General features: G+C 36.6%; 1 protein-coding gene across 2 annotated transcripts in view; it reads left to right on the top strand.

Annotated features, from left to right (window-relative positions):
* The window catches only part of SYT1 (synaptotagmin 1), a 599,049-nt gene that overhangs the window by 135,606 nt on the left and 445,016 nt on the right, over nt 1-18,427 (top strand). The gene's annotated exons all lie outside the window — the stretch shown is intronic.

The raw sequence follows: 18,427 nt of genomic DNA, 5'->3' as shown, positions 1-18,427 counted from the left end.
CGCTGGTAAGAAAGCCTCTTTCTTTTGGTAAATGTCACACTTTTTGTTTAGAGATATCTACTTTTCCATGAAATTAAATAGTAGCTAAAGCCCTGAAAGAAGCAAGCCCACAATGGGCCAAAACAGGTAGTATAGCAAACCCGGGGGAGCGCTTCATTTCCTTTTCAGGGCAGAATCAGGTTCATGTCTTTTGTGGATTCCTTTACATCTTTAGAGTAGTTATGACTTCTCAGTACTTGCCCCACTTCAACTGAATTGCTTATTATCTTTTCCTGGCCCAGTGTCAGGTATTCAGTGTGTTGAATGCATACTGCTTATGTATCAAACTTACATTACTGTCATTAACATGAAAAGATTACAGCCTGTGCCCCATGACCTTCCACTCAGTTGTTGACTTTGTCATTCCAAATGCCTAATGCATACTTACCCTAGGTATAAGCCTCAGGATTAAGAACTAGTCAATAAAATGAGAACAATATAATGTGTTTAACAAAGCAGTAATTTGTGACATGTTTTTATCTTTGAAGAAATTATCCTTTAAGTGTACACCCACACCTAAGCTTTTCTGACCTATTTTACAGACAGTATAAATCACTATATTATAATAGGATGACATGTGTCCTCACCTTCCATATTAGCTCCTTCGAAGTGGTGTGCATCCACTTGCAGCTATTTTCAGATTAAACTAACCTGTAAACAAGATTAGATGACTTAGTTTATCAGTTCAAATTATATATTAAAATCTTGTTTTGGGTGGCCCCTGTGGCTCAAAGGAGTGGGGCGCCAGCCCCATATACCGGAGGTGGCGGGTTCAAACCCAGCCCCGGCCAAAAACTTCAAAGAAAGAAAGAAAAAAAAAATCTTGTTTTAAGATAAATGTGAAAACAAAATATGCCTGTGCACAAGCATGCACAAAGCTAACAGTATTTCTTTGACGCAAGTATTTGGCATATTTGAAGCCTACTTCTTGATAAAAACAAACTAATTTCTTATCCTGATTGGCTGAGAATATTTTACGTTTTGTTTGTTTTAGATTAGGTCTCTGAGTAAAATGCATATCTTTAAAATTAGAGTTAATGCCCAGGTGTCACTTTCTGTCCATGGTAGGGATGGGAAATGGTGGGAGAAAAGCAGATCTTACGGTAGGAGGCAGAAGGGAGGAAGTGAGACGAATTTGTATAAGGTGTAGCCCTGGATTCATGCTGCTTTCTCTAATTTGAAGCATATTTTTTTCATATTAAATAAAATCATGTTCTGGTCTATTTAAAATTATTTGTATAATTCTATGTATCTCTGGTAAGATGGATTAAACTAGATCAGTGTCAAGAAAAAAAAAAAACGGAAAGAGAGGAAGTTAATAACTTAATGGGGCATCTCAAGCAACTGGGGAAGGAAGAACATTCCAACCCCAATCCCAGCAAAAGAAAAGAAATAACCAAAATCAGAGCAGAATTAAATGAAATTGAAAACAAAAGAATTATACAACAGATCAATAAATCAAAAAGTTGTTTTTTTGAAAAGATCAATAAAATAGATAAACCTTTGGCCAACCTAACCAGGAAAAAAAGAGTAAAATCTCTACTTTAGTCAATCAGAAATGTTTAAGATGAAATAACAACAGACCCCTCAGAAATTCAAAATATCCATAATGAATATTATAAAAAACTGTACTCTCAGAAATATGAAAATCTGAAAGAAATCAACCAATACTTGGAAGTACGCCACCTACCAAGACTTAGCCAGAACAAAGTGGAAATGTTGAACAGGTCTATATCAAGTTCTGAAATAGCATCAACTATACAAAATCTCCCTAAAAAGAAAAGCCCAGGACCAGATGGCTTTACATCAGAATTCTACCAAACCTTTAAAGAAGAACTAGTACCTATATAACTAAACCTCTTCCAAAATATAGAAAAAGAAGAAATACTACCCAACACGTTCTATGAAGCAAACATCACCTTGATTTCTAAACCAGGTAAAGACCCAACAAGAAAATAAAATTATAGACCAATATCACTAATGAATATTGATACAAAAATACTCAATAAGATCCTAACAAACAGAATCCAACAACACATCAAAAAAATTATACACCATGACCAAGTGGGATTTATCCCAGGGTCTCTAGGCTGGTTCAACATACATAAATCTATAAATTTAATTCAGCACATAAACAAACTAAAAAATAAAGACCATATGATTCTCTCAATTGATGCAGAAAAATCTTTTTACAATATCCAGCATCCCTTCATGATCAGAACACTTAAGAAAATTGGTATAGAAAAGACATTTCTTAAACTAATAGAGGCCATCTACAGCAAACCCACAGCCAATATCATATTTATTGGAGTTAAATTGAAATTATTTCCACTTAGATCAGGAACCAGGCAAGGTTGTCTATTGTCTCCATTGCTCTTTAACATTGTAATGGAAGTTTTAGTCATTGCAATTAGGGAAGAAAAGGCGATCAAGGGTATCCACATAGGGTCAGAAGAGATCAAACTTTCACTCTTCACAGATGACATGATCATATATCTGGAAAACACTACGGATTCTACTACAAAACTTTTATAAGTGATCAAGGAATACAGCAATGTCTCAGGCTACAAAATCAACACTCATAAATCTGTAGACTTTATATACACCAACAATAACCAAGCCGAAATAAAAGTCAAGGACCCTATTCCTTTCACAGTGGTGCCAAAGAAGATAAAATATTTCGGAGTTTATCTAACAAAGGATGTGAAAGATTTCTATAAAGAGAACTATGAAACTTTAAGAAAAGAAACAGCTGAAGATGTTAACAAATGGAAAAACATACCATGCTCATGGCTGGGAAGAATCAACATTGTTAAAATGTCTATACTATCCAATGCAATATATAATTTTAATGCAATTCCTATCAAAGCTCCATTGTCATATTTTAAAGATCTTGAAAAAATAATACTTCATTTTATATGGAATCAGAAAAAACCTCAAATAGCCTAAACATTACTCAGAAATAAAAACAAAGCAGGAGGAATCACGCTACCAGACCTGAGACTGTACTATAAATTGATAATGATCAAAACAGCATGGTACTGGCACAAAAACAGAGAAGTAGCTGTCTGGAACAGAATACAGAACCAAGAGATGAATCCAGCTACTTACTGTTATTTAATCTTTGACAAGCCAATTAAAAACATTCAGTGGGGAAAATTTGTTACTATTAAATTTGTTACTATTTAACAAATGGTGCTGGGTGAACTGACTGGCAATCTGAAACTGGACCTACACATTTCACCATTAACTAAGATAGACTCTCACTGGATAAAAGATTTAAACTTGACACATGAAACTATAAAAATACTTGAAGAAAGTGCAGGGAAAACTCTTGAAGGACTCGGCCTAGATGAGTATTTTATGAGGAGGACTCCCCAGGCAATTGAAGCAGTATCAAAAATACATTATTGGGACCTGATCAAACTAAAAAGCTTCTGCACAGCCAAGAACATAGTAAGTATAGCAAGCAGACAGCCCTCAGAATGGGAGAAAATATTTGCAGGTTATACCTCCAATAAAGGTTTAATAACCAGAATCCACAGAGAACTCAAACATATTAGCAAGAAAAGAACAAGTGATCCCCTCTCAGGGTGGGCAAAGGACTTGAAGAGAAAATTCTCTAAAGAAGACAGATGCACGATCTACAGACACATGAAAAAAGCTCATCATCCTTAATCATCAGAGAAATGCAAATCAAAACTACTTTGAGATATGACCTAACCCCAGTAAGAGTAGCCCACATAACAAAATCCCAAAACCAGAGATGTTGGCGTGGATGTGGAGAAAAGGGAACACTTCTACACTGCTGGTGGGAATGCACACTAATATGTTCCTTTTGGAAGGATGTTTGGAGAATACTTAGAGGTCTAAAAATAGACCTGCCATTTGATCCTATAATTCCTTTACTAGGTATATACCCAGAAGACCAAAAATCACAATAACAAAGACATCTGTACCAGAATGTTTATTGCAGCCCAATTCATAATTGCTAAGTCATGGAAGAAGCCCAAGTGCCCATCGACCCACGAATGGACTAGCAAATTGTGGTACATGTATACCATGGAATATTATGCAGCCTTTAAGAAAGATGGAGACTACCTCTTTCATGTTTACATGGATGGAGCTGGAACATATTCTTCTTAGCAAAGTATCTCAAGAATGGAAGAAAAAATATCCAATGTACTGAGCCCTACTATGAAGCTAATTTAAAGCTTTCGTATGAAGGCTATAACCCAACTATAGCACAAGAATATGGGGAAAGGGGCAAGGGAGGGGAAGGGAGGGGGGAGGTTAGGGTGGAGGGAGGGTAATGGGTGGAGTCACACCTACGGTGCATCTTAGAATGGGTACAGGCGAAACCTACTAAACGTAGAATACAAATGTCTACATACAATAACTAAGAAAATGCCATGAAGGCTACGTTGAACAGTTTGATGAGAATATTTCAGATTATATATGAATCCAGCACATTGTACCCCTTGATTGCACTAATGTACACAGCTATGATCTAACAATAAAAAAATAAATAATAAAATAAAATTGAACAGATTCATTAAAAAAATAGTGATTTCATATAGTTCAGTTTATACCTTTCAAGAAGTAAGGCAGTATCCCATATACAATATGTAATTGCTTTGAGTTTAGCCAGTGTTAGTTGTGGTCCAATGCTTTTCTTCCCCTATATTTCACAAATTTTTTCCTGTGTTCCTGCTATATTCAGAATGCCAGGTATTTGGTAAAGACAGTGTAAAAGCTGACATAATTTTCAGAACTGCATAACATCTTTCTTTGATGGACAATGGCTGTTGGGAAAACAAAAAAGTTATGTTTTTTTTGTTGTTGTTTTTTGCTCATAAAATGACACAAAACTTGATGTCCTCTTCTGACATGTTTATTTTCTTGGTGATTTCTGTTTGGTATTGCCATCATCACGTTTCTTCTCACATTGTCCCTGCATTTATTTCCTCCTGAGCAGATGCTTTCTACAATCAACCTGCCAGTGCAATCTAGTCTTTCCCAGGCTTTGTTCCCCAATGTCTAATACTGATGATCTTCTGTAACATTCTAACCAACTGCAGTCTCTTTGGGTCTTGACACATTAACAAAGTACTAAAGTCTTTAACATCTCATTGCACCAGCTGTGATCAATAAACTATTAGTTGTTTATATGTTATTGAGGAGAGAATAACTAAGTGGATGTTTATGCATTTTGTCCTTGTATAAGACTCAATAGCCTGCCTGCTGCTAAAGCCAGCTCTTTGACTTTTGCTTTAGAATTTGTGTCATGTTTTGCTTTTCTTTGCTTTAATTTCTTTTTTTCTTTCTTTCCTTCTCTGTTTTTTCTTAGAGACCATCCTTTGTTTTGTGGTTAATATTTTTTAAACTAATGTTTTTGATGCTACAGGTTTTTGTTTTCCTTTAAAGGTTTTTTTGGAGATTTCACATTTTATTCTTCAAGATTGACTATGCCACCCGCAAGGGTCCCACTGAAGCTCACCGGTCTGCAGGTTGAATACAGCAGGGCAAAACGAGTAAGCCAGGAACTCTCAGCCTTCACTGTACACTGGAATCACCAAGAGATTTTTAAAGCACAGATGCCTGGGTTTCACTCCTGAGGTTCTGATTAAATTGAGTTGAGCCAAGGCCTGGATGTTAGGATTTCAGAAATCTCCCAGCGGGGAGCTTAATGCACAGTGAAGTCTGAGAACTACTGATTAAAGTTTTAACAAGGCCTACTAGGCATGGCAGTGTGTCTTTGGCCTCAACCAAGCCCAGACTCTGGAATAGGCTGAAAGCTAATGCCTTTATCCCGCTTTTAGAAACCCATTTTGGTGAGAGCTGGCTTCCATTTAATAAGTTTTTACTATCCAGCCCCAAATTCATCAGAGTAGAGTTGAGATCTCAACAGGGATGAAAAACAGTATCCAGAAAAGCCTTTCAATCACCTTTGGTATCCAGTCCAAGATGATGCTGTGCACCAGATGATCTGGACAGCTTTCCCCTGAGAGTAATTAACATCTGTGTAAAGATGTAATCACCTGAAGCAGCTGTGTAAGCAAGAGCACTCTCAAGAGCTTTCATTTCCAGCAGCAAAGAAATTGTATTACAGCAGCATTTTGCTAGCCTATCTTAGAACATCAGTCTAATCAGTATTAGAATGAAGCACTGTAAGACCGAATGCCAGAAAGGGATTAATTTCTATTAAGTATCTACATCTGTTGGTTCTCCCAAGTAGATTAGGCTGGGAAATAACTAATGGAAGATTTTACCCAGGCTCCTTTTACTCTGTGCCCAGTTCCTGCAGAGGCCGCTGAGGTTCACCAGATGGAAAATAAAAAGGAATAAGAGGAGGCCCAAACATGTAATCGATCCCCAAATTAAGTGTGGTGGTGTTATTTAGGTTGTCTTAATTTACATTAAAAATGGAATTCTTTCACTTAGAAACAGAGACTTTTTTTTTCTATGCAACATTCCTCATTTTAGAGTCAAAACCGTGTCTGAAGCTTCCAGACTGTGGGGACTGTTCTCCACATCGGTTCCCTCAGGTCCAGGCCTGTGTCCTACAGGGGTGTTACAGAAAGTTCCACAGATTTAAGTAGGGATGTAATTTGACCTCTTTTTACCTTCTTGTCATTTATTAGAAGAGGGTTGAAAAAATCTTCATGAGTTTATGCTGTAACGTTTTTGTGTCAATGTATCACCGCCTTAAGTAAACTATAAAAACAGGCGTTAACTGTAATTGTCAATGAATATTTCTGTTCAATATCAAATTCCAGGTGCTCTCAAGATAATCCCTTGAATACCTCTACAGTTATGATTTTGGCATAGAGAAAAGTTACTAGTGCTGACCTCCACCTAATGGAAAGGTGGGTTTCAAGATTTTATAGGGAAATCTTGCAAATCAAGTTTTCCCTTGGATACAAGCTGTAGAATATTGATACCAATTTAAAGAAAAACATGAAATGGGAACCCTAGTATGTCTCTGCTTTGTCCTACTATTCTATAGTTCTGTACCATAACTTGCCTTACTTATCTCTCCTGATTTTGTTTAACCCTCTCTGAGTCCAGCTACCTCCTCTGCAAAACTGGATTAATAAAATGAACTTCCTCCTGGGACGATTCTTTAAAATAAACCAGCTATTGGACATAAAAATATTCTAACATCTGTCACACGATGAGTACTCAGAAATAAATTAAGTTAGACAAGTTGTCATACAGAGCTGTAGAATTTTAGTATTGGTAGAAATTTTCCTTCGACCCCACTCTTACTTATCAAGGGATGGGTGCTGAGAAGAGTGATGATGAGGCAGTGTCATTCTTCATGAGTCACATTTTTGTTCTGGAGGCAGCAACCCTCTGTGACGATGGGACAGACAGTGGCTTATTGGCGTTCTCTGATCTATCAACTAACTAATAAATGAGTTATAAAATGTTTGGGTAGGAAGCTTGGATCCAGCAAGTATTACTGTAGATTCATATCTGCTGTATTGTATTTCTTCTATGGTAGCATGATTCAAGAGCAGTAGCATGCTCTTCACTGTGATCGTTAAGTGTTTTGGAACTTCCCTTCGTAACACCCTTCATAGAAGGACTACATGTGATTTGAGCGCCACATGATGGCGTGATTTGAAGGGAGATGCTTTTTTTTTTAAGACAATCTCAATCCGTTGCCCAGACTAGAGTGCTGTGCCATCATAGCTCACAGCAGCCTCATATTCCTGGGCTCAAGCAATCCTCTTGCCTCAGCCTCCCCAGTAGCCGGGACTACAGGCGCCCACCACAATGCCCAGCTAGTTTTTCTCTATTTTTGTCAGCTTTCTCTGGCTGGTCTACAACCCCTGAGCTTAGGCAGTCCGCCTGCCTCAGCCTCCCAGAGTGTTGGGAATATAGGCATGGACCACCTTGCCCGGGTAAGGAGATACTTTTGTGTATTCATAGTTCCAGTTTCTGGGGGTTATTTTTAAAGAGTCTAAAACTTTTATATATATAAAAATATATATATTATATATATTTTTTTTTTCTGAAAGTGGGAGACTGATGGTTCTGATCAAAAGCAGGATAACCACGGTGTAAACTGCGTCTGACAGTCTTTCTCATGACAAGTCCAACTCTGATTTATATCACCCTTCCTTTTCTAATCCCTTCCAGTCCAGCAGAAATCATCCATTTTAGATGAAATGTATGGCTGTCAGAACACATGTGATGAATCGCAACTAGAATTGAATTAATCCCACACTCAATATTTGAATGTTACAGAGAGGATATGTGTATGTGGCGCCGGGTCCAGTGTAAGCAGTTTTGTCTACTGAGTTAGAGATTATCCGGGGATCAGTCACTGTCAGTAATTAATGGATTCAGTGTTAGTGAGGACAGGGGAAGGTATTATCAGTAAAGTGTAGAAGCTAGCTAATGTTCCTGCAAAGAATTCATTAACTGCAACAAGATGTGATTGGAAAGAAAATGTTCTAATCAGCACACATTTTAAATAAGCACTTGCACTTAATAAGTGGCAGGGTTTTGATTATACAACTGAGTATTTCATACTGAGAAATGCTATTTCAAACATACCAGTGAGGTTCACAGAAATGTACAAAATGTTTGGAATGCAAAGTAAATGCAAGCATTCCTGATATTAGATCAGATTATAATAAACTGGATTGGGATGTGTTAGAGCACAGGACAGAGTATATTTCTAAAGTAATTCAAAACCAATTCACCGTTACTAAGCTGTGATTCAGCTGCAAACAAAATGGAAAGTAAAGTGCTATTTTTTTCAGGTAAGCACTGGAAAGATTAAAAATTGTAGACCTTTGGGAAACAAAAGTTGATTTTGAAGATAAATGGCACTTAAAAAATCACTTTTTAGTACTGCCTTAACCACTTCTTCATTTTGAATATATAAAGGTTTCTATATTTAAAGGTGAATTATACTTTGTCTCTGCAACTGAAGCTATCAAGACTGAAGTTGGATTTTCTAATAGTGCCTTAGTTATACACATTATTCTGGAACTAGAAAACTCTAGTCACTATTTTTTTTATGGAAAATATTTTATTATTGTATTTTAGTGAATTGAATGTTGTTAGACCAAGAGGTTTCTGTTTTATATCATGTTTGTTGGTCAAATGTTTAAATACTCAGACACTCTAAGAAATGCCAACTTCAATTCAAGTGAAGATATCTTTACTTGCAAATAATAAGCAAAAATCATCTTAGCCTCATTGTCAGCAGAAATTAGATTACTAAACAACTCTTTTCCAAGAATTCTGAAAGTTAACACTTCCAATATCTTTGCCCATGAGATTCTTTATGTTGCTTTTTTGTTGACAGAAAACCACCACCGTCCTCATGGTGATATATTACAGTAAAGGGGCTCTGGAGGATTCTAGTTTAAACTTTGAGTAGCCAAAACCTGCCATTATATAACCAGTTTACTCTTTCACATACTGGATCCGATGCACTAAAATGATGGTATTTACAAATCCTTTACACATTTTGAAGATCATCTTTGCTATAAACAAACAAACAAATAAATAAATAACAGTCCCTGGTGCCCCTAATGAAACCACTGCCATAGTAATAGTAGAACACTGGAGTCCAATTATTCACAGACAACTTATAGGATATTAACTTTAGAAACTTTGATTAATTAGCTTTAAAAATCGGTGTTTAGTTGTGGTTTTGTTGGTGTGTAAACTTTAACTTTAAAATATGTCATAAATAAGAATAGAGTCCCAACAGGTATTTAAGAGGCTAGGAGTGGGGATGAGAAGACTTGATGTTGCACTGCTTTTGTTACTGTGCTTTGTGTGGTTGAGAAGATCTGCGCTATTAGCGATGATGTGAGGGCTAGAAGGACTCAGCACACCGCTATTATCAGACTAATTGCTCTGTGAAGTGCTTTTAGAAAAATTGGAACTGAAAGGCACTCTACACTACCCATTTCTGGTCTATTCTTAGTGTCAGTGATGCCTGTGAGAACAGCACGTTGTAAAGACTGTGTTTTGGATGATAATATTTTATTAAAGTGATGCAGATTTTAAAATAGTCTTACTGAAACGCACAAAGTTAATCATCTATTTTTTCCTGAACTTTATCATCTGAATATTGATTCCCTTTCAACTTTCTTTATCCAAATAAACTATTCTTCCTTCCTTCTTTCGTTCCTTCCTTCCTTCCTTCCTTCCTTCCTTCCTTCCTTTCACTTTCTCTTTCTTTTCTTTCTTTCTCTTTCTTTCTTCCTTTTTTTTTAGAAAGAACAATCTTTTTCCTTCTTTAAAAGCAATCTCCCTTTCGCTTTCTCTCTGTCTCCTTTCTTTTTTTCTTTCTTGGCACTTGCTTTGAATTTCAAGGAAGCTCAACAGAGTATATAGAATAATTTCAGGGGTTACCTATACTGAGAGATTTTGCTTTTGGTAATTTCAAGGTTTTGTAATTCTATTTTAAAAGGGTTTTCTGCTTTAATAGTCTGCATGCTGAAGTAACAAAATATTTAAGGAAGAAAAATTGCCGTGGGGTGCAAAGAAATTTTTACAACCCCCTTTTAAGAAAATAAATAGAAATGTATTTTCTGTTTCTCCTTATCTCTTTCAAAACATCAAATCATTTTTTAAAATAATTTTTACTGTAATCCTTCACTAGTAAAAAACATAGCAAAAATCACAAGATTAAGTGAATTTTAGAGGGGGATGAAGCGCGTCATGAGTGTCCTCCCTTCTCAGTCAGAGGACCAAAAAAAGCTGTCCTAACTTGTGCCGATTGCTCATTTATTATACTTTTTATTTATGAACAATTTACTTGACCTTAGATGAAATTTCTTTGGCAGGAAGAACAGCACTGCACTTGTGATCTGTAGATGAGATTTTCCTGGTTTGGCTGTCTTCTCATTGTCATGATTTTTATCATGAAGGGAATATTTGCTTAAAATAGTGTTGTCTCATCATTTCTCCTTATTAAGTTTTTTTTAATGAATCCAAAAGGTCTAAATTAAGCTTTTGGACCTCAATTTCAGTACCCAGGTAGGGAGCTACACAAAAAACGTTCTCACGCTGTCTTTGTTGAAATGACCTGAACTCTTGCCCCTGGAGTTTATTTCATTTATATTCCAAGTCTACTCTCCCTGTGAATCTAGTTTCGCAGGACTAAACACACGGCATTTGCTTAATGAGTCTGTATTCCTTGAATCTCAAATTCACTGAGTCACTCCCTGTGGGATCCTTTTTATTGTTAAACCAAGTAAGGAGGAGAAATGAGGCAGAATGAGAAGAACGGGAGACAAAACAGACACTGGGACCCTTATTCATTTTGGAAAATGATTTCATGAAATCTGAAGCATTGGGCTGTAAAATATATATTATATTAAGACCAGTATATAGCTGCTATATAGCTTCCTTTCAAAATGAGTAGCAGGATCTTATATATATGCACCTTTTGCCCCCTAAGGAGTGTGTTACAAACTATACCCAGCACAGAAATCTCTTTACCCACCACTGGAGTGGAACACAGCAGTTGTTTAACAGATCACAATACTGCAAAATTGTTTAAGAAAGGAATTGAATGAGAGTGTCACATCTGAAAGAAACTCCAGGAGGCACTTGAGAAAAGCAGTTCACAATCACTCAACTTGGAATTTGGCCACATATTCAGGCCCGACACTCCGTTTTATTTTTTTTCCTTAGAAACTGGAGTGCATCTGACCCAATGATTGGTGTCTTGAAGTCTGAGTGAACTCGTCACATGGCGTCTCTTGGACTTAGTGCCTTAGAAGTTACTGATGCAGAATTGACCCCAAAAGAAAAATTTCCACTGAACGGTTTTTTGATCTCTTACCACTTGCATGTCTTCTTGCCAGATGCCACCAGGCCTAGTCAATGTTTGCAATATTCCAAACATAACCCATGATGGCAAAGTTGTAGCTTACAAGATAGATTTTCTAATTTCTTGTAAAGGTAAAAAGACACATGCTTAAAACCTCATTGCAAAATTCAAAAGCTTCAGAGGTTCGGTGACATCCAGTAAATAATGATGTGCTAGTAAAATCTACAATGTGTTGTTGATGGATTGCTGCTGCTTTATTTCTGATTACATACAGAAGACTGTGCGTTAGCTTTCCTATATTACTCTGTAGGCCTTTCTGAACTCCTGAAAAAGATCTAGGCATACTTTACCTTTTGGTGATGTAGACTATTTATTGGACAGTTCCATTTTATTTTACATAATTCTATAGAAGCTACTTCTACAAAGCAAAAATGTAGGCTTTGAAGTCAGATTAGAGCCACTCTTTTTTTCACCTGGCAGGTTGGAATCATCACTCCCTCTAAAAGGATTAATTTCTTTTGTTCCAATTGTAAAGTAACAGTTGCCTGCATCTTGAAAAGCATCAATTTTGGAGAAAAACTGCTGTGAGCAGAAATCATAATATAATAGTCAACCTTCATATTTAGAATAACTGTGATGCCACTAGGAATTCCCTATGCTTTCAACTATCTAATGACTCTGCTGTTTAAAATCTAATACTCTGATCAAGGAAAAAAAAATTGCATGTAGTTTATATATGTAGGAAATGATAATAAAGAAAACATACTTATATCCATTGAATTTTTGTTTGATTTATAGATATTAGGGGCAAAATTTACCAGTTGTCCAAAATGTTTTAATGTACCATATTTAGGCATTTAGGCAATATTTAAAGAATATTAAATTTTTACTGAACATAAATTAGATCATAAATATGAAGTGATAACCAATGTAATTTCTGTCCAAGTAATTATATGCTGTAATTAATTCAACTAATTCTCATTGACTTCTTTTATGTGCCTGATCAATTCTATGCTTCACATATAAAGCCCTTAGAACAGTACTGGGAAACTTTAAGCTCTATACAAATTTTTCCATTATCATCATTATTTTAGTTGTCATAAAGTATTTGGTAAATCATTTTAGTTAGCATAAATAATTGGAATAAAATTTCAATGAAATATCTTACATTAAAGCTATTTTGTTTTGTTCACTGAAGGCTAAAGATAAGAGAGATTTTTTTGTTGTAATTGGTTTTGTATATTTTATCAAAATAGTAATAATTGTTCATAAATACAGGGTGAAAGTAAGAATACAATTTGGAAACAGATCAAAGAAGATTTAACCAACAATTTTTAAGTATCTAATATGTCTCAGCTTCCTTTAAGGACTTATCTCATTTCATTTTATAAAAACATTATCAGGAAAAGATTATTTTCATATTTAGATAAAGGAAATGGAGCAGAACAAAGTTCTGTAACTTGGGTTATACATGGTTAATCATGACAAATCAATGGAGCTGACTTAAATCCTTTCCATTAAATGGCACTGGTTGGATGAAAAATGAGATTTCAAACTTTCAAAGCAGAATTTACACAGAAACACGAATTTTAATGTTTACAATATTTCCATGAATCACTAGGGTCCCCTAAACTGTAATTTAAACACCATGATAGATGGCATCTCAGAAAGAGATCCTTATTGTGTGGGCACACAGAAACTGCCTTGTTGTCCTGTAAAAGTCCTAGCAATAACACCTTCTATGTGACTAGGCTAATTTTTTTTCGCCCTAGATTTTTGCAAGGGAGTATGCATAAACTAACAAGGTGTATGTATCCACTTAATGATAATTTTTAACTTAATACTTTGTTTATATTGTGAAACTCAGTTATGCAGATGTTTATTAATAGAAAAATACTTCCATGGAAATTAAAAACGTAGGAATTTAAGGTCCCACAAGCTTGGATTGCTACCTTGGTTTTTCTTTTAATTGCTCTAGGTCAAGGACAAGTCATTTCAATTCACTAACCTACAGCTTCTTTATAGGAAATATCAGGCTAATTATAACATTTATCTCAGAGCTGTTGTACAGTCATCATGTATTGAATTAGATAGTATATGTAAACACTTAACAGGATATCTGACCCTGAATGTCAGAAATGATCATTACTTTTGTTTCATTGTTATTATTACTCATCATTATTAATATGTATCAGACTCTAGATGAGCTCCTTAAGAATAAATAGATATGGCTCCTGTAGACATAGAGGTTGTGAACTGAAAAGAGAGTTAAACAAGGACGGGCCATGTGGATGACTAATTATTATACCACGCCAGAAGAGAATTAAAATGGAAAGAGTTCCAAAAGTTTTCACTTGTTTCAAAAGCCATTCCTGACGTGGCAACTGTAGCTCAGTGGCTAGGGTGCCAGCCACATGCACCAAAGGTGGTGAGTTCAAATTCAGCCCAGGCCTGCCAAACAATGATAACTATAACCAAAAATAGCCAGGTGTTGTGGTGGGCACCTGTAGTTCCAGCCACTTGGGAGGCTGAGGCAAGAGAATCACTTAAGCCCAAGAGTTTGAGGTTGATGTGAGCTGTGACACCATGGCACTCTACCCAGGGCAACATAATGACCCTCTGTCTCAAAAAAAAAAAAGCCATTCCTATGTTAACAGTTGTCCATGTTGAGGGTGAATATTTTGTGATGGTCAAATCCAAATCCATATTTTCAGATTGTCCTGACCACCATGGAGACACCTCAGCCCTCGTGGGTTAGGATCAGATCAGTATGATTGATTTGCATTAAATGACCCTAGATGTCAAAGACCATATGTCTTAGCTCCTAACAAGCAGATGTGCCCTTGAGTAAAAAGCCTACACAGGTCTTCTATTCAAGGCCTCCTTCTAGGGAAGACAAAATTCCTGAAACTGACTTGGAAAGGAATTGATGGCACTCATTACTTTCAGGATTTTCTGTCTCAGGCGGGTCAACTTGTGACCATGCATTGAAGATCGTGTATGTAAGCCTTGAGAATTAAAGCATTAGATTTAGTCATCAAGAGAGTACTTGATTGGAACTTGCCAGTGCAGTCATCGGCCAACAGTTGGCACCTGTGTGACTGAAGTCGCCAAGCCCAAAGGATAACTATTATGTAAGGAGTCATTTCCATAATAACTTGCAATTGCAATGTTCTATGAGGGGGAAAAGAAAGGGCAGAAGTAGCAGTGACCACAAACGGGGTCTAGGCAACAGACACTCTTTTAGAGAAACTGGTCATGTGGTAAGAATGCTACTGCAAGCCTGTATGTTTGGCTGCCTGTCTTTTGGCAATCAGCAGGGATGCGTAGGTGGTGCCATCTTCTGAGAGTCCCTGAAATGGCATTTTCCCATCTGTTTTATTTATCTCTGTGTGTGTCTTCTTTTATTTTGTATTTGGTCATCTGAAGTGTATTGTGTACAATTATTAGCCATTCCCAGACAGAGTCTCAGAAAGCCTCAGAGCTTTACTTAGCAACTCTGATTATAGTGGAGGACAGAAGGGGTTGTGAAGCCCAGTTTCAACCTTTTCCATGATGATCCACATCAAAACTGATGGAGAAATACTTCATGACTGTGATTAAATCGTTTGAAGCACAGCTTCACATGAGTATGGTGTCTCACACTGATGGCAACTTCTGCTGATATACACGGTGTCCCAAAGGTCACCCCCAAAGTCACCATACACAGGGAAAATAGGAAATCGTAGTTTAATATACCTTTATTTGAAAAATATTCATTATAAAATTTTCCAAAGATGTGGCAAAAACATAGAAAATTTTGTAAATATTTTATAAAACTTTATAAAAAATATTTTGTAAATAAAGGTACATTTAGCTAAATTACTCATTTTCCCCATTTATGATGACTTTAGGGGCAACCTCTGGGACACTCTAACAACTTCTGGTATTTTGTTGCTTTATAAATTTTTAAAGCCACCAGGAGAGTTCTAAAGAAAAAGAGGTAGATTTCCATCTGAACAAATACACTGCTAAGCTGCTCTACCCATGAACATTTCAGTGTATGTAAGTTTTAAATGTTTTCAACCAAAAATTATTCACAGTTACTTTATTGGTCGTTTTCCAGCAACAGGGCTGCTGCTGCTGGCAGGTAGGCAGCCAGCCAGGAGAAACTGGGCCTGGAGGAGAAGCAAATCTCCCCCTCGGAATTAGGCAAGGGGAAATTATGGCACTAAATATAGCAGCTATTTAAGTTCAACCATAAGTCAAGGCCTGCCTCAAGTCCCACCTCCCTGTTATGTTTCCTTAACTACTCCAGGCCACTTTGACCTCCCTGTCCTCTGAACTTCCTTGGCTCATAGGCTATTCAGGTAGTTCGAAATTAAAATCAAGATGTATTCCGTAAATTCATGTGTACTAGGGCCATTTAACATATGGAAACTATTTTACCTGAGGGGGAAAAACATATTTTACGTGATTATTGTACTTTTTGCTTGGTAGTCAGCTTCATTACCATTATAAAGAGACCATTCCCTGGATCATCCCCAAAGCCTCTTAACCATCATCATGTAGTAGTAACAGAACTCGACATCCTCAGGACCTCTATGTGCAAATATCTAGAATTCCCTGTTCCCTAACAGGACCTTAACAGGTCATCTGAACTCAGAAGGTTAATTTGGGAGCAGTGGAGAGAGACTACTTATACTTCTTTTTGTTACTGTATGTCTACCTGGGAGGTGTTAGGAAAAGACCTTGGGAATAGAAAGTAAATGGAAGATTTGGGAGCTCTGTTCTCATAAGAGGTAATGAAAGAATTCCAGTGCAAAAAGTTCATCAGAGACAGAAGTGAATTCTGGGATTCAACAGCTTCAGAGCTTGAGAACGTACCTGGATGAGAGGTAAGGGGCATGGCCGCCTTCAAGCAGTCAACATTCAACTGATAAATGCTTATTAGGTTTTAAACTCTTACTGGTTTTAGGAGGCACTTGGATATACAGTCATAAATAAGTTAACCAGGATCCCTACCTTTGAGGAATTTACACTCTAGTGGAATAAAAAGAAAATAAGCCTACATGCATATTAAATTGTAAGTACTGTAGTGAGGGGAAAAACATGAAGATGGAGAGGGAGGAGTGAGTTGAGAATAGAAGGTTTGTTTATACAGAATGGATGGTAAATGGCTCTCTGAGATGGTGAGCCACAACCCTTCTGGGACATCTTAAGGAGGAAGGTTCCCAGCATTGGGCTCAGCATTTGCACATGTCCTAAGGCAGGAATAAGTTTAATTTGTTTTAGGGGCAGAGAGGACAGTATGGCTGGAGTTTAGTGAAAGGAGGATGAGAGTTACTAGATGCAATTGGCAGTGGCTGCGAGTGTAGGATTCAGTCCAAGCCGTCATAGGTTGGATTTAGTTCTCCTTGCCATGGAAAGACATGGAAATGTTTTAAGCAGAGAAACACTGTGACCCCAGTTTGTATTTGAGAAGCTTACTCTGGCTTTCTGGTAGGATATGGACTATAAGGAGAGGAGGGTAAAGAGCGAAGTATTCAGTCAAGGGAGTGATGAAAGTGATTTGGGCTATAATAGTGTCTGTAAAAATGGGGAGAGGTAATCAGACTTGGGCATTTTATGGAGGTAAAGAAGGTAAGCTTTAACAATGCAGACAGTGAGGGAAAGAAAGGAATAAAGGGTCTTGGCCCCAGCAGCAGGTTGGATGCATAAGGTGCTGCAAACATTTCTCAAGCCGTCTTCTATTTCTCACTCTTGTTTCTTGTTTTTTTTTTTGTCTTTTTTCCCACCTAAAGTCTTTATGGCCAAGTGCCCCAAATCTTCTGTGTCTACAGTGTCCAATTTAGCTGGGTATACATAGCCAGGATGCAATGAAAACTCCATCAGTTGATTTTGTTACCCACCCCCTAAGTATCACTCAGGAACAATTTTCTTTCATCAGGAAAAACATTCTAGTGAAAATTTTAGAAACTTCAGGTTTGCTGTAAACATGTTTATGCTTCCAAGATTACTTGGAATATTATATTTCCACTTAGAAGCATTGCATCAGATTTAAAATACAAATTGTTCACTTTCATTAAGTGTTTAACTTGCATGAAGAAACCTCTTTTTATTACTATGTGAGAACTTCTGTTGTGGCTTTTGTGAAATAAAAGATGGTATACTAAAAGCTTTTTAAGTTTTTAGTATCTATACACAAATCTCCATGAATACTGTGTGATGGATATTCCTGTCTTTATACTTTAAATCTTAGTGGCTTTATCTTTACCATTTAGAAATAGAGACCTCTGGTTTTCTTTTGTTTGTTTTGTTTTGAAATTATTGATGCAAGGTGATATACTCTGTGTATTGTCAAAAGTAGTAGGCGAACTTACTCTCGGTCTTCACTGACATCTAGAATAATCTTTGATTTTCTGCATGCTTCATGATTGATGAGTATTAGCAGAAGATAAAGCAAATCATTGCTATTAATACTAAAGGAAAGTAAGTTCTCGCTCCCTGGCACCATGATAAATACTTGTATGTTTTATTTCATTTAATCAAATTATAAATACCCTATGAAGTAATTAGCATAATTATCTC

This window comes from Nycticebus coucang, chromosome 3 (genome assembly GCF_027406575.1).
Source record: "Nycticebus coucang isolate mNycCou1 chromosome 3, mNycCou1.pri, whole genome shotgun sequence".
In the NCBI taxonomy this organism is placed as follows: domain Eukaryota; kingdom Metazoa; phylum Chordata; class Mammalia; order Primates; family Lorisidae; genus Nycticebus; species Nycticebus coucang.
The sequence above is the reverse complement of the archived record's forward strand: the minus strand, read 5'-3'. Positions and strand labels throughout refer to the sequence as shown.